Source organism: Canis aureus, chromosome 25 (genome assembly GCF_053574225.1).
Source record: "Canis aureus isolate CA01 chromosome 25, VMU_Caureus_v.1.0, whole genome shotgun sequence".
In the NCBI taxonomy this organism is placed as follows: domain Eukaryota; kingdom Metazoa; phylum Chordata; class Mammalia; order Carnivora; family Canidae; genus Canis; species Canis aureus.
The window spans coordinates 36,328,088-36,350,946 of record NC_135635.1 but is presented as its reverse complement, the minus strand read 5'-3'; the positions used below and the strand labels follow the sequence as shown (position 1 = coordinate 36,350,946).

Sequence of the window (22,859 nt, the reverse complement as noted above, 5' to 3'; positions counted from 1 at the left end):
TAAACACAATTACAATGTTATATTAATACATTATTGTTTTATTATGACAAATGCATATTTACATTCCATAAATATACCATATACTATGTAGCTATGTTTAATAAATTATTATCAATATGATTTGTGGAAAAGGACGTAGAAAAAGCTTTCCGTAAGTAATGATTTGTAATTCCCACATATTAAAAAGGAACTAAATTTCTGAGAATAGATTTTGTAAGGTCCCATTCAAAAAACACAGTTGAAAATTCACAAAATATAGACAGATGTTATATAGAGATGGATTACAAATATCATATGAGAGTGAAAGGAGACAGACATAAAAATTCATACTGCTTGATTCCATTGATATAAAATCCAAAAATAAACAAAGGTGTTCCACATTATTAAAATTGGCAGGGGTAATGGAGGCTCTAAACTTCTCTTTCTTGCTCTGATTTGTAATTATGTGATTCCCACTAATTTGTGAACAAGTTGCACAATCATATTTTAAATTTCTTGATGTGTTGTAAAATTAAATAGTAAAGTCATTTCAGGCAAAAGAGCTTTTGGGAAAACATGGTTTTCTACGAAAAGCACAAAGTGGAAATTATTAAGTGTACATTAAAGGCATAAAAATGTAAATAAAATATCGCAGACTCAAACTGTGGAATAGTAACAGATTTTAAAATAAACTAGAAATATGTACAAAAATATGGATGAACTCTACAAATATAATATTAACTGATATGCTTTTATTAAATCCAAAAACATTGAAATCTTACCATTTCCTTTTTATCATCTATGTTCAGCAGGGTAGAGTTCTTAGAAGAACAGGATGTCAAACTCTCGTTCCATGGTTTTCTTTTAGTGCTAATGTAATAGCAATTGTTGGAATATGTAAACCATCCTTTTGCACAATGGCCACAGTAATGTCCTGGAGAAAGATTATAACATATTATCCAAAAAGTTTTGAATATTAAAACATGCAAAGGTACAACCTGCGTGTGTATACACAGATGTATATAACACATCCATGCACCCTTATAAGCTTGTAAAAATAAAATGAAACACACACTTATATACTCTCAAAGGAGTTGGGCTTTCATCCCCAAATTTATATGCCCATATAAAGTAAACCCACAAAACTGTCCATCTCTACATGTCCCTTGAGTCACTGAATAAAACCACTCTTTTGGAATTGTTTAATGACTCATCTTTAATCGTATTATAACAGGAGTAAATTTGAGGCCATTGGAAATAGTGGGTATGGTGATTATTTTATTATTTTATTTTAATGTTTATTTATTTATTTGTTTAAGAGAGTGAGAGCATAAACAGGAGGGACAGAGGGAGAGGTATAGAGAATCTCAAGCAGACTCTGCTCTCAGCCTGGAGCCCAATGGGGCTCAAACTCAGGACCCTGGAATTATGACTGGAATCAAAACCAAGAGTTGGACACTTAAAAGAGCCATCCAGGAACCCCAGGAACTCATTATAAATGAGTATTTCCTCCTATTATAGCATAAGAAATAATATTGTTCTATATTCATGATTTCTGAACATTTATTATGTGATTTTCTACTTAATTTACCCCAAAAGAATCTTTGCCAAGCTTAAGACGGAGATAAAATACAAATTCTACTAGTATATGAGGTTTGAAAGTGATAGTGTACCTTTCTGGGTAGTTATTTCCAGGGAAGTGTTATTCCGCACTGGTCCTTCAGTAGCTAGAAATATTAAAGCAATGCTCATACAAACTTAATATTAAATTAAATAAATCATAATGATTTGAGTTTCTTAGTTTAAATTTGCTGTATTGTTTAAAATTAGAAAATCTGGAATAAAATTGATATACCAGTAAAAGATCAATAAAATGATGAACACTTGGGGGAAATGATGAACCCAAGGGGGAAAATAATCCAAAAGCTTTAAGAACCAAACATCACCATTTCTTAGAGTATTTGATGTAACCAATCTCAATTTATTTATATTTCTCAATAAGGTCTCTCCTATAACTTGCATTTGAGTTATGAAGTCTGAATATATGTCTGATACTGTCTATAGTGATTCCCTTAATTCTACTTTTGACAAATTCGAATTCAGAATAACCATTCCACACTTAGGGCATATATGCATTAAAATGAGCTAATACAATTCCATAAAGTTCTGTAATATTTTAAGACACTGATGATCATCAAAGAGAAAAAATCCCTTGTAGTCATTCAAATACTCACAGAGAATACCAGCTATTGTGATCACAGTGGACATCAAGATAAGGCAGATGATTCCCAGGATTCCAGCAATGAGCTTCCCTGGACATGATGCTAAATAGTAGGAAGAGAAATGAAAACACTGACAAAGGATGGGTGGGAATAATCATTTAGGAAATTTACGTACAAGAGAACCAATGATGCACAAGGAGTCACGTATAAATGTATGGCCCCCAAACCTGCATCTACTCTTGTAATCTTCTCTCAGAATATACCGTTGCATTTGCAGTAAATATATTACCCCATGAGACGTGATAAAGACCATGAATTACCACACTTGAACAAGGCTCATCCTCAAATTTCAACTACAATATTATATTCCTGCTCCAAGCTCTGATCCTCACAAAAGAAAAATATGGGAGATCATTTCCTACTCATACCCTCCACTCCAACACCCAAAGAACACATCCTAGAAAATTATACTGTGTGTAGTGAATGTTTTACCTTTGCAGGGGTAGTTCTTGCCATCCCCTTGAAGATCCTGAGAAGCATTTTGAAGATTTAATTCTGCATAGGTTATTTCCTGCTCAGTTACTGAAGTGGAACACTTAGTGCCCTTAGCTTTCATTTGCTGTCTTTTTGAGTCCTTAGACTGATTGAGCTCTGCATAGGTACCTCCTTGGTTATGCATGTCTGCAGCTGCAAAGTGGCAGGCACAGTGCTGAGTGGAACTGTACTGAAGGACTTGATGAAGAGTGTATGTAATGACAAGACTGCTAGGACAGTGACACTGGGTGGAGTGTGGGGTGAGTGATTTCATTTGCAGTTGAGCAATGCAAAATCTGGTGCTAATTTCCTTAGAGCTTTAAAGAAGTATTTCATGATAGAATAAGTGGTTTCTACAATGTTATTCTATGTTTGACACAATAGTATTGGTTGGAGTAATGTAAAGTGAAAATTAGTGAAGAAAGGAATTCAGGAATAATATTGTCCTTCTTAAGACAAGGTGATTCCACAGAAACATGTCAACATTATTAGAATAACTGGGTTAGTGTTAGAAAGAAAATGCTGCACCAGTATCTGACAATTTTTAAATACATTATTGGTTAAAAAATTGAGTGCCCTAAATTAGGAAGTACTAGTTTTGTCATATAAGGAATTTCCTGCAGTAAATGACTTTTAGTTGAGGACTTAGATTTCTTTCCTAAAAGGTAACGCTGTACCATCATGTGGCCATTTATTTTGAGTAACTGTGGAATTCTGAGAAATCGTTAAATTTTAAAAGAAGTATTTTATATGTTTAAGAATATTATGACACAATAAATTTATCCCAAATCTGAACAATACTGAAAACAAAAACCAAACAATATTTTTTTGAAGTATTTAACACCAGAAATTGACAGCTGATTTAATGGCAAGCATCTGAAACCATAAAATGATAAATAAAATTGTAGATCATTTAGGGTAGAACACTGTTGGTACAAACTTCCAGAATGATCTCTGAATGTCAAAAGCATAGGGTAGTTTAGTTGTATAAGAAATTCTAATAAATGAAGTTATTGTCATTTCATAATTCAGTCCATGCGTTCTGCAGTCAGTGAAATTTGGAATTACTCATGACTCTCAAATTTACAGAGTATGACTTTTAAAATGTTCCTTCCTGTTTAGCTCCCTAGTTTATACTAATGTAAAATGGGAATTAAAATATGCAAAATATAATGCATATAAAACACTACTCCATCTGGATTTTCTAAGCTCTTAATACTATATTATTTATTTTAATACTAATACTAACTAGTATTACTAACAATATTCACATTACCGTTACTCATATCCTTTGGACATGTAACATAATTCATTAGATAAGAATGTCTTTCAGTATTAAATATCCTTTTTTTGCCAATATTGATCAATTTTTTAAAAAGTCTTTTGATTGTTTCATACATAAGTTAAAGTTAGCATTTTCAGAAGATCCTTCATCTTGCTTTTCGTGAAAAATCAAATTTCTTTTTTTTTTAAGGTTCATGTTTGTTTTTTGTTTTTTTTTTAAGATTTATTTCTTTATTCACAATAGACAGAGAGACAGAGAGAGGCAGAGGGAGAAGCAGGCTCCATGCCGGGAGCCCGACGCCTCACTCCATCCCAGGACTCCAGGATCACGCCCTGGGCCAAAGGCAGGCACTAAACCGCTGAGCCACCCAGGGATCCCCAAACTTCTTTTATATATCAAAGCAAATGTATGCGGAATTAAGTTTTACTTTCACAATTTGGTGATTCACTTTCTTCAAGATTTTATTTATTCATGAGAGACAGAGACAGAGAGGCAGAGACATAGGCAGAGGCATCTCCCTGTGGGGAGGCTGATGTAGGACTTATTCCCAGGACTCTGGAATCTCACCCTGAGCTGAAGACAGACACTCAACCATTGAGCCACCCCGTGTCCCTGATGGATTGATTCATCTTAAGAATCTATTTTTCTTAAGTATTTGTTTAAATTCTAGTTGGTTAACATATAGTAAAATATTGGTTTCAGGAGTAGAATTTAGTGATTCATCCTTTACATATAACGCTCAGTGCTCAGCAATACAAGTGTCTTTCTTAATACTCATCGTGCATTTAGCCCACCCCTGTCCACCTCCCCTCCATCAACCTCCAGTTTGTTCTCTATAGTGAAGAACATCTCATGGTTTGATTAGTTCTCTTTTGTTTTCCTCTTTACCTCTGTTCATCTTAAAATAGATAAGAATCTATTTAAATATGAGCTAAATATCAAATAATATATGTAATTCTATCTATATTGATGACAAATCCAAAATTAACTGTTCCTTGTCATGATGCTTATGGGATTTCACTTGAAATTCTGTTGATTTGCAAACGTAATTATGCATGTGTAAATGCGCCTAATTACTTCTCCACAGGCAAAAATTTGAATATTTTAAGAAATTCTCCAACTTATTTCCTATTCATTCCTGTCTGTTACCCTGAAGTTTTGGAATAAAAATGCCAAAGTTCTCTGCCATTTGATTATGTATTAATTGCACCTCAGTTACATCCCATCCAGCATTTGTATCTCCTACTAAATGAGGTGGTTAGGAAGAGAGACAGGGCAGTGCAGGCACATACCTTCTGTTGGCCAGAGGGTAAGGCATCTTCCAGTAGGAGACCAGGTTACTCTGATAAACAGACACTATCTGTAGTCTTTACAGACTGCAGGCCCTGTGAGAGCTCAGAGTGACCCAATAGTGGAAAAAGTAGATTTCTCATCACTGTGTCACTTAAAATTTGAACAGGAAATTCTTACACTTGGGCTATTTTGAAGACACTTTATCTCATCACACACCTCCAGAATGTACACACTTTCAGTTTGTAGTGTGTCATTTATTTTGTCCATTGGCAAGTATCTCTGAGAAGTTTTTGTGTTCCAGAAGGTATTGGGATCAGAGCCTTGGCCACTCAGGCTAAGTGACTTCCATCGGATTCACAAACACTGAGAACTTAGGCCTTCTGAAAAATATCTTACATGTTTGTTTTACTTTTAGACAAAGTTGCTGACTTTTCCATTACATGCTTCTTGTTCTTATGTACTTGCTATGTCATTTCTATGTACTGACAATACTCTAAAATCATCATCCCCTTAACAGGTATTTAATAATATCTTACACACATTCTGAAGTATCAACTTTTCAAATTTATTATCACTACATTTTCAACTTTATTTTCACTGTCAAAAAACATCAATTTCCAAACTCTTCTTCTCATTTTTTTGCCTCAGTTTTTTTTTAAGATTTTATTTATTTATTAATGAGAGACACAGAGAGAGAAGGGGGAAGAGACACAGGCAGAGGGAGAAGCATCCTCCATACATGGAGCCTGACATGAGACTGGATCATGGGTCTCCAGGATCAGGCCCTGGGCTGAAGAGGCACGAAACTGCTGAGCCACCCAGCTGCCCTGCCTTAGTTTTTAATAGACCTGTAAAAATCTTATTACTTGTAAAAAAGTTATTTATATTTCTGCTGAAAAGAACAAAATGCCTGTGGGAAGGACACAACATTGAATAATACAGACCAATAGCACCATGAAGGAGGTTTGAATACTGAATAATTACTTCTACTACTTATGGAGTCATCCTCCAATGACACGTTGTCTCTATTATAATAGTAATACTTGTTTTCAATGAGATAAGCCTAGGTCTAATGAAGTACTGGGAAAATTAATGTAATTTTTGAAAATTTTACTTAACTGAAAAAATTAAGCGAGGGCAGCAAAGGTACTTTTAAAACACAATTAGGTGATACATGAACATCCACAGAAATAAAGCATTAAATCTAAATTACATAGTTTGCATCAATACAATTCTCTTCCATTTTTTACATTGTTGGATTTAACTTGTGAATAATTTTGGAAGATAGTTGCATGTATATTTCTATTGGTCTATAAAGTTCTGGGATTTATTGCAAAATTAGGTGACAATTTTATTTTTATTTTTATGTATTTATTTTTAATGATGTACATTTGATATACAATACTATAGTAGTTTTAGGTGTAGACATAGTGATTCAGTATTTATACACATTATGATATTATCATCATGATAAAGCTCATTACCATTTGTCTCCATACAGAATTAATAGTGTTATTGACTATATTCCCTATGCTGTAATGTACATCACTGTGACTTATTTATTTTATAACTGAGAGCTTGTACCACTGACTTCCTTTCACATATTTCAGCCCTTCCTCATCCCCTCAATCCTATAGCAATCAACCACTCTTTATATATAAAGACTGCTTCTGTTTTGTTTGTTTTTAGTTCTACATCACTAGTTTAATCATAGGGATTTTGCTTTTCTCTGACTAATTTTATTTACATAAAACTTGTAGGTTCATCAATGGTGTCAAATATGACAAAAATTTCATTCTTTATCTCAGATTAATATTCCATCACATATATATAATATATGTGTATATATACACATATATATACATCCCATCATATATGTATACATACATATATTACATATATATATATATCTCCTACTTATTCATTCATGTATAGATGTGTCGACAAATGGGTTGCTTCCATATCCTGACTATTGTAAGCAATGCTGCAAAAACAGAGGGTGCATACATCTCCTCAAGTTAATGTTTTCCTTTTCTTCAAATAGATACCCAGAGGTGAATTTTTGGATGTTTCACTATTTCCATTTATAATTTTTTGAAGAGCCTCCATGCAATTACCCATCATGACAACGTCAACTTAAATTCCCACTGCAGTGCACAAGATTCCCTTTAATCCACATCTGTGCCAATTTTGTTACTTTTTGTCTTCCATTCTGACAGGTGTGAGGTGAGATCTCATTGGGGTTTTGATTTGCATTTTCCTGATGATTAGTGATGTTGAATACCTTTTCATGTGTTGGCCATCTGTATGTCTCCTTTCAAAGAATATCTATTCAGGTCCATAACCCATTTTTTAATCATTTTTTCATATTAATTTTGGTGTTGAGCTGTTGGAGTTCTTTGTATATTTTGAATACTAACTTCTTGTCGGATATATAATTTGAAAAGATCATCTTCCATTCAGTAGGCTGCCTTTATATTTTATGGTGCTTTCTTTGGCTGCACAAAACTTTTTGAGTTTGATGTATCATTTATTTTTTTTTCCCTTTCGTTGTCCTTCCCTAAGGAGACACATCCAAAGAATAAAATTAAGCCCTCTCTCCAAGAACTTAATGCCAATGGATTCTTTGGGAATTTTATGATTTCTGGCCTTCCATCTGGTTCTTTAACTCACTTTAGGTTTATTTTTGTGTATGGTGTGCAAAAGTAGTCTAGTTTTATTTTTTAGCACATATTTTTCGGGTTTTTTTTTTTTTAACTGTAGTGAAGACTCTCTTTTCCCCATCGTCTGTTTTTGCCTTCTTCATTGTCTATGAATTGACCATATAAACAGAAATTTGTTTCTGGGGTTTCTATTCCATTCATTTGATCTCTGTGGTCTATTGTGGTGCCATACTGCTTTGATTGCTACAACTATGTAGTATAGTTTGAAATCTAAGAGCATGTTATTTCCTGTTTTACTCTTTCTAAAGGCTGCTTTGGTTTTAAAGTCTAGTTTTTCTAAGTATTCTTACTCTGGCTTTCTTTTGATGTCCATCTGCATGGTAATTTTTTCTCCCTCTCTCAATTGTTATCTGCAGTCCCTTATTTGCAGCATATACATGGGTCTTGTCCTTTTTATCCATTCTGACACTCTATATCTTTTGACTGGAGTATTTAGTCCATCAATATTCAAAGTTATTATTGATAGATATGTATTTATTACCATTTTATTACTTGTTTTGTCATTGTTTCCGGAAATTTTCTCTCATCCCTTCTTATCTTGGTCACTTTTGGTCTCTGCTTTGCACTTGTGCCCTATAATGTTTCCTGTAAGCTGTTTTGAGTGTCACAAACACCTTTAATTTTTGGATGTGAAAAATTATTTATGCCATCTTCCATTTTGAGTGGTAGCCTCTGTGGATAGAATGTTTTTCATTGCAGATTTTTAAAATTCACCAATTTGAATATATCATACCACTCCTTATGCCTTGCCAAGTTTGTGTTGAGAAATATCCAGCTAGCCTTATAGGTCTTCTTGTTTAAGTTAAGGAATTCTTCTATTTTTTGATTTTAAGATTATTTTATCATCATATTTTGCAAAACTATTTATGTCTTTGTGTTGGCTGGTTTTATTGATTTTGGTAGGAATTCTCCGTGCCTCTTTGATCTGGACTGTAAAAAGACACAAAGCAGGGCACTATATAATTATAAAGACAATCTAGAAGATGTAAGAATTGTAAATTTATAGCACCCAAAATGGGAGTACTTTATATTAAAATCAATTTGTAACAAATATGAAGAACCTCATTGAATATAAAAAAGAGTGAAAGGCAATAAAGGGGCTAAGGAGAAAAAATGAGTGGGAAATATCAGAAAGGGAGACAGAACATGAGAGACTCCTAACTCTGGGAAACGAACTCGGGGGGGCGGGGAGGGGAGGTGGGCGGGGGGGGTGTGACTGGGTGACGGGCACTGAGGGGGGCACTTGATGGGATGAGCACTGGGTGTTATTCTATATGTTGGCAAATTGAACACCAATAAAAAATAAATTTAAAAAAAAATTTGTAACAACTATGAAGAACCTCATTGATAGTAACACAATTATAGTAGGGAACTTTTGAAGTCCACTGACATCAATGGACAGATCATCTAAATGGAAAATAAACAAGGAAACAGTGGCTTCAAATGACAGTCCGGATCAGATGGACTGAACAGATATATCAGAACAATTCGTCCTAAAACAGCAAAATATACTTCTTTTCCAAGTGCACATGAACATTCTCCAGAATAGACCACATATCAAGTCACAAAACAGGTGACCAGAAATGCAAAAGGATTGAACTCATACCATGCACCTTTTTTTAACAACAGTGCTATTAAATTTGCAGTCAGCCAGGGGCAAAAATGGAAAAAGCAAATATGTGAAGGCCAAATAAAATGCTATTTCATACTGAACGGGTCAACCAAGAAATCAAAGAAGAAATGAAAAATACATGGAAACATATGAAAATGAGAACACCACAGTAGAAAACCTTTGAAATGCAGCAAAAATGATTCTAAGAGGGAAGAATATACCAATACAGGCCTACTTGAAGAAGCAAGAAAAATCTCAAGTAAACAACCTAATATTATCTCTAAGATCAACGAAGGAAGCCTAAAGCCAGCAGAAAGTAGAAAATAATAAACAATAGAACAGAAACAAATGAGATAGAAACTAAAAACGATAGAGCAGATCAATGAAACAAGAGCTGGTTCTTTGAAACAACTGATAAAATTGGTAATCTTTTAGCCAGACTTATCAAAAAGAAAAGCAAAAGGACACAAATAAAATCACAAATGAGAGTAGAGAAACAACAACCAGCCTTACAGAAATAAAATTATTAGAGAATATTATGAACAACTATATGCCAACAAATCTGACAACTTGGGAGATATGCACAAATTCTGAGACACATATAATCTACCAAAACTGAAGGAGGAAGAAACAGAAAATTTGACCAAGCTGATAACCAGCAAAGAAATTGAATCAATAATAATAATAATAATAATAAAAGCGAAAAAACAAACTCCAGGGACAAATGGCTTCATAGGTGAATTCTACCAAACATTTGAACAAGAGATAATACCTATTCTTCTCAAATCATTCCAAAAAGGTCAAAAAGAAAACCTCTAAATTCATTCTATGAGGACAGCATTACCCTGATACCAAAACCAGATAAAGACTCCATGGAAGAGAGAACTACAGGCCATATCTCTGATGGAATATGGACACAAAAATTCTCAATAAAAGTCGAGCAAATAAAGCTAACATTAAAAAAATCATTCATCATGATCTAGTGGGATTTATTCATGGACTGCAAGAATGGTTCAATATTTGCAAATCAATCATGATACACCACATTAATAAAAGAAAGGATAAAAAACATATGATCCTTTCAATAGATGCTGACAAAGCATCTGACAAAGTTTACTATCCACTCGTGATAAAAACTCTCAACAGAGTAGGTTTATAGAGAACATACCTCAATTTTATAAGGCCGTATATGAAAAACTCAATTATCAATCTCCGTGGGGAAAAACTGAGAACTTTTCCTCCATGGTTAAGAAAAGACAGGGATGTCCACTCCTACCCCAATTATTTAACACAATACCAGAAGTCCTACTCTCAGCAATCAGACAACACATAGAAATCAAAGGTATCCAAATCAGTAAGGAAGAGGTCACTTTGCCAATTTTTGATGACTTGACATGCTCCGTAGAAAACCCAGAAGACTCCATCAAAAAACTGCTATAGAGCTTCTTGGGCAGGGCAAGATGGCAGAGGAGTAGGGTCCCCAAGCCACCTGTCCCCACCAACTTACCTAGATAACTTTCAAATCATCCTGAAAATCTACGAATTTGGCCTGAGATTTAAAGAGAGAAGAACTGGAATGCTACAGTGAGAATAATTCATGCTTCTATCAAGGTAGGATGATAGAAAAATAAATAAATAAAAAAGAATCCAGTGGGGGAGGGGCCAGTGAAGCCTGGCTAAGGCCAGGTGGAGATAGCCTCCAGGACAGGAAAGCCCAGTCATTTGCCAATGACCTATCGGATAAAGGGCTAGTATCCAAGATATATAAAGAACTTATTAAACTCAACAGCAAAGAAACAAATAATCCATCATGAAATGGGCAAAAGACATGAACAGAAATTTCACAGAGGAAGACATAGACATGGCCAACAAGCACATGAGAAAATGCTCCTCATCACTGGCCATCAGGGAAATACAAATCAAAACCACAATGAGATACCACCACACATCAGTGAGAATGGGGAAAATTAACAAGACAGAAACAACAAATGTTGGAGAGGATGTGGAGAAAGGGGAACCCTCTTACACTGTTGCTCTGTTGGTGGGAATGTGAATTGGTGCAGCCACTCTGGAAAACTGTGTGGAGGTTCCTCAAAGAGTTAAAAATAGAACTGCCCTATGACCCAGCAATTGCACTACTGTGGATTTACCCAAAGATACAGATGCAGTGAAACGCTGGACACCTGCACCCCAATGTTTATAGCAGCAATGTTCACAATAGCCAAACTATGGAAGGAGCCTTGGTGTCCATCAAAAGTTGAATTTATAAGGAAGCTGTCGTATATGTATACAATGGACTATTACTCAGCCATTAGAAATACAAATACCCACCATTGCTTCGACACGGACGGAAGTGGAGGGTTTTATGCTGAGTGAAATAAGTCAATCGGAGAAGAACAAACATGATATGGTCTCATTCATTTGAGGAATATAAAAAATAGTGAAAGGGAATAAAGGGGAAAAGAGAGAAAATGAGTGAAAATATCAGTGTGGGTGACAGAACATGAGAGACTCCTAACACTGGGAAACAAACTTGGGGTAGTATTGGGGAGGTGGGCGGGGGGTTGGGGTGACTGGATGATGGGCACTGAAGGGGGCAGTTGATGGGATGAGCACTGGGTGATATGCTATATGTTGACAAATTGAACTCCAATTAAAAAAAGAAACTGCTATACCTCGTCAGTAAATTCAGTAAAGTTTCAGAATACAAAATCAACATACAGAAATATGCATTTCTGTATACAAAAATTGCATTTGTATACACAAATAATGAAGCAGCAGAAAGAGAAATTAAGGAATCAATCCCATGTGTAATTGCACCAAAAATGAGAAGACATTTAGGAATAAGCCTAACCAAAGAAGTAAAAAAACTGTACTCTGAAAAATATAAAACACTGATGAAATAAATTGAAAATGATACAAATAAATGAAAAGACTTTTTATGTTCATGGATTGGAAGAACAAATATTGTTAAAATGTCTATATTAACCAAAGAAACCTACACATTTAATGAATATCTATTAAAATACCATCAGCAGGGATCCCTGGGTGGCGCAGCGGTTTAGCGCCTGCCTTTAGCCCAGGGCGCGATCCTGGAGACCCAGGATCGAATCCCACGTCGGGCTCCCGGTGCATGGAGCCTGCTTCTCCCTCTGCCTGTGTCTCTGCCTCTCTCTCTCTCTGTGACTATCATAAGTAAATAAATAAAAAAAAAAAAGAATTTAAAAAAAAAATACCATCAGCAATTTTCACAGAGCTAGAACAAACAATCCTAAATTGTATATGGATCCATAAACACTCAGAATAGCCAAAGCAACCTTGAAGAAGAAAAGCAAACAAAACAAAACAAACAAACAAACAAAAACCACAAAAACAAAAACAAAAACGTAGGCATCACAATTAATTTCAAGCTATATTACAAAGCTATAGTCATTAAAACAGTATGGCACTGGCACAAAAATAGACATATAGATCAATGGAGCAGAATAGAAAACCTAGACGTGACCTCACAACTATATGGTCAATTAATCTTTAACAAAACAGGAAAGAATGTCTAATGGGAAAAAGACAGTCTCTTCAACAAATGCTGTTTAGAAAACTGGACAACACCACGCAAAAGAATGAACCTGGAACACTTTCTTACACCATACACAAAAATAAATTCTAAATGGATGAAAAACCTAAATGTGAGACAGAAAACCATGCAAATCCTAAGGAGAACACCAGCAGTAACTTCTATTATATTGGCCATAGCAACTTCTATCTAGACATATCTCCTGAGGTAAGGGATACAAAAACAAAAATAAGCTATTGGGTTTTCATCAAGATAAAATGCTTCTGCATAGTGAGAGAAAAATATAAAACTAAAAGGCAAACCTGGGACTGTGAGAAGATACTTGCAAATGACATGTCTGATAAAGGATTAGTACCAAAAATATATAAATAAGCTTTCAAACTCAACACTCCAAAAATGAAAAATCCAATTAAAACGTAAGCAGAAGCCATGACCAGACATTTTTTTCAAAGACAACATGCAGATGGCCAACAGACACAGATGGCTCAGCATCACTGGCCATCAAGAAAATATAAATTGAAACTACAATGAGATATCACCTCACACCTGTCAGAATGGGTAAAAATAACAATACAGGAAAAACCAGGTGCTGAGGAAGATGTGGAGAAAGGGGAACCCTCTTGCACTTTTGGTGGGAATGCAAACTGGTGCAAACACTTTGGAAAACAGTGGGTGATTCCTCAGAAAGTTAAAAATAGGACTACCTTACAATCTAGCAATTGTACTACTAGGTATTTACTCAAAGGATACAAAATAAAATCTTGGGTTGTTTGTACCACAACTTTAGCAATTAGTTACAATACCATTTACATATTATATGAATTTTATTTTGAATACTCATATAATATCTCTATTGCATAAAAGAGTGTATAAAGGATAAGTATAAAAAAGACTATGTTCAAACAGATAGATGTATATGAAATATGATTTATTTTACAGTTAATGATTGAGTTTAACCTCTTTCCTTCTTATAATTGAACTAGGGTGGGGAAATATCTGAATCATTATCAAGCTACTAATGTTTATCATAAATTCTGGCAATTAATAGCTGTGTGACTCACATAAACATCTTTTTAGTTTTATTCTTGTTTTCTTCAAAATTAAACATTATATACTTTGCTTTAAGGTACTTTTTCATATGAGTAAAGAGTGACAGATGAGGGGACCTGGAGAATTTAATAAAACCAGATCTCTTCCAAAATATCTGAAAACCATGTGAGGAAAAAACACATGAATGCTGAGGACATCAAGACATTCTCTGATAAAAGAAAACTAAGAAACGTCACCACCAGATCCACTCTAAAGAACTGCTAATGGAAGTTATCTATACGAGAATCAAAAGAAAAAAGAAGGAAACTTGGATCATCAGGAAAATAACAAAAAGAAGAAGAAAGAAGAAGAAGAAGAAGAAGAAGAAGAAGAAGAAGGAGAAGGAGAAGGAGAAGGAGAAGGAGAAGGAGAAGGAGAAGGAGAAGGAGAAGGAGAAGAAGAAGAAGAAGAAGAAGAAGAAGAAGAAAGAAGAAGAAGAAGAAGAAGAAGAAGAAGAAGAAGAAGAAGGAGGAGGAGGAGGAGGAGGAGGAGGAGGAGGAGGAGGAGGAAGAAGAAGAAGAAGAAGAAGAAGAAGAAGAAGAAGAAGAAGAAGAAGAAGAAGAAGAAGAAGAAGAAAGCTATGATCAGGTCTAATGGACTTTCCTTCACCTCTTGTGTTTTCTAAATCATTTGATATTTGAAGCAAAATTGTCAGTTGAAGAAAAATTATAACATTGGTATGATGCTCAATGTAGATAGTGATATATTTTAAGACATTATAGTCTAAATGGAAAAAGTAAAGGGACATAAAGGAAGGTAAAGCTCCACATTTATTCAAAGTGCAATCGGTTGTAATAGACTGTGTAGACTGACATATGTAATCTATATAAAGATATCGAATATCTCTATTATTTATATAAAGCAGATCAGAACATATAAGGACATATATATAACTGTATTTGTATGAAGAAATGATCTACTTGGTTATAAGTTATGCTCCATCAATTAGGTCTTGGTATAGAAGTGTGGTCTTTATTTTTATCTCACAACATCACAAACACAGCATCATGAATAATAAATTCTAATGAGATCATGAACCCTAATTAAAAGTTAAAAATGTAGGAAAAAAGGTAAATCCAGGAAGATAATATAGGAAATTATATTCATGAACTTTGATGAACTTCTGGAATAGATCCAAAATCACTAACAACCAAAAGGATAAATTGGACCACAGTAACATTGAATTCTGATCACTAAAAGACTCCAATAGAGGTAAAAGTGCAAATCACAGCTATTTCCATCTGACAAACTCAAAAAAGTGCTCATATCTAAAATATGACAAGAAATTCCAAGAAGTGAAAGAAAACATATTTCAGGAGAAATGAACAAGGGACACACTCGAGAACTTATTCTCACAAAAGAGAATATTTTAATGATTCACAACCCAGAAAAATGGTACTGTTATATAAACACCAGAACTGATTGTAATAATTTTTCTCAGATTATTTAGCACCAAGGGACTATTTGTACAATGCATATTTACACAATAAACTAGAGAAATGTAGGGGATATTTAAAAAATATGACCATGCAATCTCATACTAATGCTTAGAGGAAATTGTTATAATTATAATGTTATAAATATATGTAAATAAAATTATCATGTTATATTTATGCATTATTGTTTTACTATGAAAAATACACATATATGCATTCCATAAATATAATATATCATATACTATGTAGTTGTGATAATAAATTATTATCAATATGATATGGGGAAAAGGATATACAAAAGGCTTTTCATAAAATAATTATTCATAATACCCACATACTGATAAGGAACTAAATTTCTGAAAATAGATTGAAAAATATCATATTCTTATAAGACAGCAGTGAAAATTCACAAACTATAGACAAATACAATAATATAGATAGATTACGAATATCATGAGAGTGAAAGGAGACACATATAAAAATACATATTGCATGATTCCATTGATATAAAGTCCAAAAATAAGCAAAGATGTTTCACATTATTAAAATAAGCAGGGCTGATAGAGGCTCTAAACTTCTCTTTCATGCTCTGATTTGTAATTACATGGTTCCCACTACTTTGTGATCAAGTTGCACAATCACGTTTAGTTTTCTTGCTGTGTGGTAAAATTAAATAGTAAAGCTATTTCATTCAAAAGCATCTATTGAAGCCTGTTTTTTTTTTTTTTTTTTTTGCCTGGTTTTCCTTTTGAAGCATGGTTTTCTATGAAAATCAAGAACTAGAAATTATCAAATGTATATTGAACGTACAAAATATTAAAAAAAACATTGTTGAGTCTAAATTTTTGAATATTAACAGACTTTAAAATAAACTAGAAATATGTAGAAAACTATAGAAAAACTCTACAAATGTAACATTAACTGATAAGCTTTTATTATATCTAGAAACATTATAAATCTTACTGTTTCCTCTTTATCTTCTATGTAGAGTATGTTAGAGTTCTTTGAAGCACAGGACAACAAACTCTGTTTCCATGGTTTCTTTCTATGCTCATGTAATAACAATTATTGGACTACGTCCTTTGGACAACAGTCACCATGATAAATTAAAGAAAGATTATGAAATATTACCCAAAAAAGCTTTGAACATTAAAACATGCAAATTTACAACTTGCTTATTTATACACAGGTGTATACAACATCCGTACACCTTCACAAGTGAGCAAAAATAAAACAAACACACACACATTCCTGGAAGAGCCAGGCTTTCATACCCCAATTTATTTGCCCTTATAGAGTAAATACACAAGAATGTCCACCTCTACATGTCCTTTGAGTCACTGACAAAACCACTTTTTGGGAATTGTATAATGATTTATCTCTTATTATGTTGTAGCAGGAGGGAATTTGTGGCAATTGGTAACAATGGATATGATGATTTTTAAATGAGGATTTCTTCATATTGTTGCATAAAAAGGAATACTCTCATAATCATTACTTATTAACATCTATTATCTGATTTCTATAATTCATATCCCTCTACTATACGTTTGTACATAGTAGGTAGAAACAAAATATAAACTGTACTAATATCAGAACTATGAAAATCATTATATATCTCTTTGGATTCTTGTAATTAGGTAACAATTGCTCTTCTGTGGTGTTTAGTACCTAACAAAATGAATTAATCCTTGTAATAATTTTTTTTCTCTTTGAAACTTGGTGTATTTTTTTAAGATTAGAATACTCTGGGATCAAATTGAATTTCCAGTATCAGTTAATAATATCATGAGGATTTGAGGGGAAATCAATTCAAAAGCTTAAAGGACCAAACTTCACCATCTCTTAACCATATTTCATTTAGCCAATCTCAAGAAGTAGTGTGTATTTCTCAATAAAATATATGTATATTCTCTACAATTAGTATGTTATTTATACTTTGAGAAACACAGAATAGGCATTCTACATTCTAAATGCATACATTACACGGAAAGTTCCAGTTCATAATATTGAAATATTTAGAAGCATTGGTGATCATTAAAAAGAATAGATTTCTCATAGTCATTCAAAGATTTGCTCACAGGGAATAGAGCCTATCATTCTTGCTACAAAGTACATCTAGACAATGCAGATAGTTACCCGAACCCAGCAATGAGTATATGGTGGGGGTGGTTAAGTCAGATTATATTTCTGATGCCCAGCTAAATATATTGTAACAACAGAGATTTGGAGGGGTGAAAGGAAGAAGACAGTTTTAGAGTTTGTGTTTTCTTGGAAATCAGCCTTCACTGAAAATTTGGGAATTCAAAATATGTAGAGATCCCACAGCAAAAACTTTATGTGGTTAGGCTTTATTTTAAAGATCTTTAGGCATTATAGTATTACCCTTCAGATCAGCCCAATCAGCGGCTACCTATATGGTTATCATATCAGAGGTGATGGAACTGAAGCATGATGTTTTTAAGTAAAAATGTAGAGATTTCGTGAATACTTATGAAGCAAGAGGTGTGTTTCAAATAGTCTTCAATTAACTCTATAAATAAGATACTATTTGCATTATATAGTTTGTAGGAGAGGAAACTGAGCCAGAGAAATTATGTAGCTGAGTCACCAGCCTAATACTGTGCATTCAGAAGTGAGCTGGTTTCACTATAGATGTCCTTAAACTTTATACCAGACTGTATACTCGCTGTTGTAAGTTGATCAAGGACCTAGGTGAACATCTGCATGATGATGTTTACCACTATACAAGGCTAGTTTATAAGAAGTTTAGTCATAGACGAAACAAAACTCTAGATAAGAGGTTAAGAAAGTGTGATCTTTTTATTTCTTAATGTTTATTTTTTACAAACAAAGATAGCTCATGAAATATAATGAGAAAAATATTCCTATGGCCATTGTGGTAGATTAGGTTATTTTTCAGTGAACCCATATTTCCTCCAACTGACCAGTTGAAAACAGTATACTTTGCAAACAATTATTGATAGGTTTGGCCATGTGACTTATTTTCACAATATATGGTGGGAAAGTGACACCTTTTGAGTTTAGAGTGCAAAATTAAGAACCACATATCTGCTGGCCCCTTGGAGAGCTGCAGATCTCTTTTAAAATGGGTCATATACCAGATAGCCCACTGTTCTAATAATAAAATATATAAAAGAGAACTGAGCTGCGTCTGTGGTTTACAGCCAAATTCATACAAACCCAAACCTCCATCAACTGAAACACAGCCAAACCACAAAGGGGTGAATAAGAAATAAATGCTTATTTTTAAATGCCATTGTAATCTTGGTTGTTGGTAACACAATTTTAGCAATTAGGTACAACTACCATTTATGTATTATATTAATTTTGAATATTCATCTACTCTGTGTTAACAGGGGAAATAAACATAAAAAATATAAAGAATATGTCTGGGCAGTCTGGGTGGCTCAGTGGTTCAGCGTCGCCTTCAGCCCAAGGCGTGATCCTGGAGACCCGGGTTTGAGTCCCACATCAGGTTCCCTGAATAGAGCCTGCTTCTCCCTCTTTCTGTGTCTCTGCCTCTCTCTCTCTGTCTAGTATATCAAGAATAAATAAATATTTAAAAAGAATATGTCTATATTCAAAGAGATAAATGCTTATGAAATATAAATTTATTATGCAAATAATAATTGAGTTTAATATATCTCTCTCTCTGAAGGTCATTGAGTTAGGGTAGAAAAATCTCTTAATCATCAAATTACTAATGTTGGTTCTTAATTCTGGTAATAAGTAGTTGTTTGACTCACACAAATATCTGTACATTTTAAATTCTTATTTTCTTCATTATTTAACCTTTTATTTTTTCACATCCAAACTTGGTAATAATAGTGACAGAAGTGAGAACATAGAGAATTTTTTTAAGATTTCATTTATCTATTCATGAGAGACACAGAGTGAGAGGCAGAGACATAGGCAGAGGGAGAAGCAGGCTCCTTAGGTGGAGCTTGATGTGCAACTTGATCCCAGGACTCTGGGACCACACTCTGAGCCAAAGGCAGACCCTCAACCACTAAGCCACGCAAGTGCATCCAAGGACATAGAGAATTTAATAAAACAGAACGTAAAGACTGCTAACTCTGGGAAACGAACTAGGGGTGGTGGAAGGGGAGGAGGGCGGGGGGTGGGAGTGAATGGGTGACGGGCACTGGGGGTTATTCTGTATGTTAGTAAGTTGAACACCAATAAAAAATAAATTAATTCTTCAAAAAAATAAAAATAAAAAAATAAAAAGTAAAAAAAAAAAAAAAAAAAACAATATCTCTCCCAAAATATCTGAAACTCAGGAAAGCAACAGACAAGAAAAAGGACCAAAAACTACTGGCTATTATCCAAGGAGAAAGCAATCTCTACCAATAATGAACCTAACCTTTCACAGTACTGCGCTAAAACAGATTCTAAAAACACATTCTGGTTCCAAATCTGAGGAAGTGGGGCAGATGTGAAAGGCTCTTATACAGCCACCCGGTGCTGGCTCCATGATCACCCTGAGTGCCTGTTAACAACTGAGTACTCCCAGCCCCTCATCGATCCCTTACTGCCCTTACTGTTGTCAGATAATGGAGCTAGGTGCTATCAACTTCTCTCCCTTGTTAGCTCACATGAGGTTGTGTCCTATTGGTGAAGGCAATTAACAAGACACTGAAAGGGAATAGAAGGGAAGGGAGAAGAAATGTGTGGGAAATATCAGAAAGGGAGACAGAACATGAAGACTCCTAACTCTGGGAAACGAACTAGGGGTGGTAGAAGGGGAGGAGGGCGGGGGTGGGGGTGAATGGGTGATGGGCACTGGGTGGGGGGGGCACTTGACTGGATGAGCACTGGGTGTTATTCTGTATGTTGGTAAATTGAACACTAATAAAAAATAAATTTTATAAAAAAAAAAAAAAACAAGACACTGCTGCAGAAAGGTCTTTTCTTCCCGGTTTCAAGGTGTTTTCATGGTGTTTGGCTACTGTGGCTTGGTTGCCAGCTGCATGCAGGCAGGAAGTCGTGTGTTTTCAACCTCCAGTAAGATTTTGTGGCCAATATCAGTCAAAGTTTCCCATCCTCCAGCCTCTACACACTTACACTCTGGCAGGGGTCCTCCCTGCTTTCCGGTCACAGCCTGAGATCCATCCTCACCACCTTCAGCCTGTGGTCTGTGCAGCTGCTCCGCCCCAGGCCAATCCCGTGAGCATGTCTGCCATGAAGCTGTGTAGCCACATTGTCTTCGGTGACATCTGAATCCCATCTTCAGAGAGTAGATCTGGCTTTCTCAGAAATCCTTCCTTTAATCCGACGGTATCCTTATAACTTTCTTTCATCTCCTTTCTGAAGGCTTTCCCTTGCAAATGGTTAATAACGCTTTATATCGAACTTCTCCTGGTTTCTGTCGCCTTCTCAAAACTGACTGATAACCTTGCCACCCTGAGTTGCTCAACCTTCATTTGTAGCTCCTTTAAGGGCTAGGACAAGTCGATTAATTTGGAAATATGAGTGGAAGTGTTCACCTTATTGAGGACTTTATAATAACAGTGCTTTATATTATGATTTGTAATTTATATATAATTTATTTTAGTAAATACAAAAGCTTAAAATGTATAATAACATGTTCCTGAGTATATATATTTTTACATTAAATAAAGGTTGAAAAATAGTTCTACTCATCAAGGGAGAAATCTCAGGTATACTTTGGACGTACGGTGAGTTAATGCATCACTATGGATTCATACTTGGCAACAAATGAACCATTTCTAGTGAGTGATGTTGATAACAGGGGAAGCTATCAGGGGTGCAGACAGGGGCAATATAGGAAATCTCAGTACCTTCCTCTTAATTCTGTTGTGAATCTAAAATTGCTCTCAAAAATGTCTTTAAAAAATAACTGAGTAAATAATCATACAGCTTGAAGAAAAGAGAAATGTGTTCTTTCTAGATAATGAGATAGCATTATACCAAATTTAGGTAAGCTTAAGTATCTGGTGCTTACAGACATATGTTTTTCTTTCTACGCAGGATGCAAAAGAAATTTTGTTGTTTATATGAAGATATAGAAATGTACAATTGTCTCTCCCTGAAGTTACTGACAACCTGAAATATAGAAAATAATATCTAATTAATCTTAGCAATGTGTAATTTAATATTTTCATGAAGAAACAATTCATTTACTAGCAGTTATATATCTAAATCTGACCATTTTCTCTCATTTTTTATGGAAACACTCAATCACTGTGTTTATATAGTTATCACATAATGCTTTTTTCTTTGCATGACTAATTCCTTTATGGTATAAAATATAGGAAATCTTGAGAAACTTACTGTTTGGAAAAGAAAGTTAAGCCTTTAGGCAACACCCTGAAATTATTGCTTCTCCGGGAGACTCTAATCCATGAAGAGGAAATGAAGAACTTCAACATATACTATGAGGAAATAGATTTTATTAGATATAAAATAAAGCTCTTAAGCTCATTTAAATTTTGTAGCAATAAATAAAGTTACTTCCTTCTTATATTATTATTATTATTATTATTATTATTATTATTATTATTATTATTTTAGGAGGGGGAGTGGAAAATCTCAAACATGCTCCACATTCAGGGCAAAGCCCCACAGGAGGGTAGGGGGTTCCATCTCAGACCCTGAGATCATGACCTGAACCAAAATCAAGGGCCTGATGCTTATCTGAGTGAGCGACCCGGGTGCCCCTATAGAATCTTCCAAATTATAATATAATGTTACACACTGGGCACATTACGAAAATATCTTAGTAAGACTAAGTGCAGAGGACGATCTGCCAAAGATAACAATTTCAGAGTTCTGATCATTGATCAAAGGTTAGTAATAATTTATGAAATATTTATTATTGAAAAAACTCCTAGAGATTCAAGTAAAAAGTACATTTGTAATCTTTTTGCCTAGGACTGCTCCCATGCCTCCCCACCTGTCTGTCCTAGATCAGTGACCAAGAGGAATTGTAGTATTTATAATTTTGGAAAGGCTACAAAAATCACTGGGACTGTTGCCACAGGAGCATATGTATGAACAATGGGGAAAGGGATAAATGGCCCAATGCTTTTTCAGCTCAAAGTGGAGAATTTACAAGATAAAGA

At 34.5% G+C, this 22,859-nt stretch overlaps 1 long non-coding RNA gene across 1 annotated transcript; it reads right to left on the bottom strand.

Moving 5' to 3' along the window:
* Nucleotides 1-767: 767 nt before the first annotated feature.
* Nucleotides 768-21,783, bottom strand: LOC144297235 (uncharacterized). Its single transcript, XR_013364314.1, has 4 exons — nt 21,740-21,783; nt 2,214-2,303; nt 1,653-1,706; nt 768-913 (listed from the first exon to the last, which is right to left on the bottom strand). It is a non-coding gene; the product is annotated as an uncharacterized LOC144297235 (long non-coding RNA).
* Between the last annotated feature and the right edge of the window lie 1,076 nt (nt 21,784-22,859).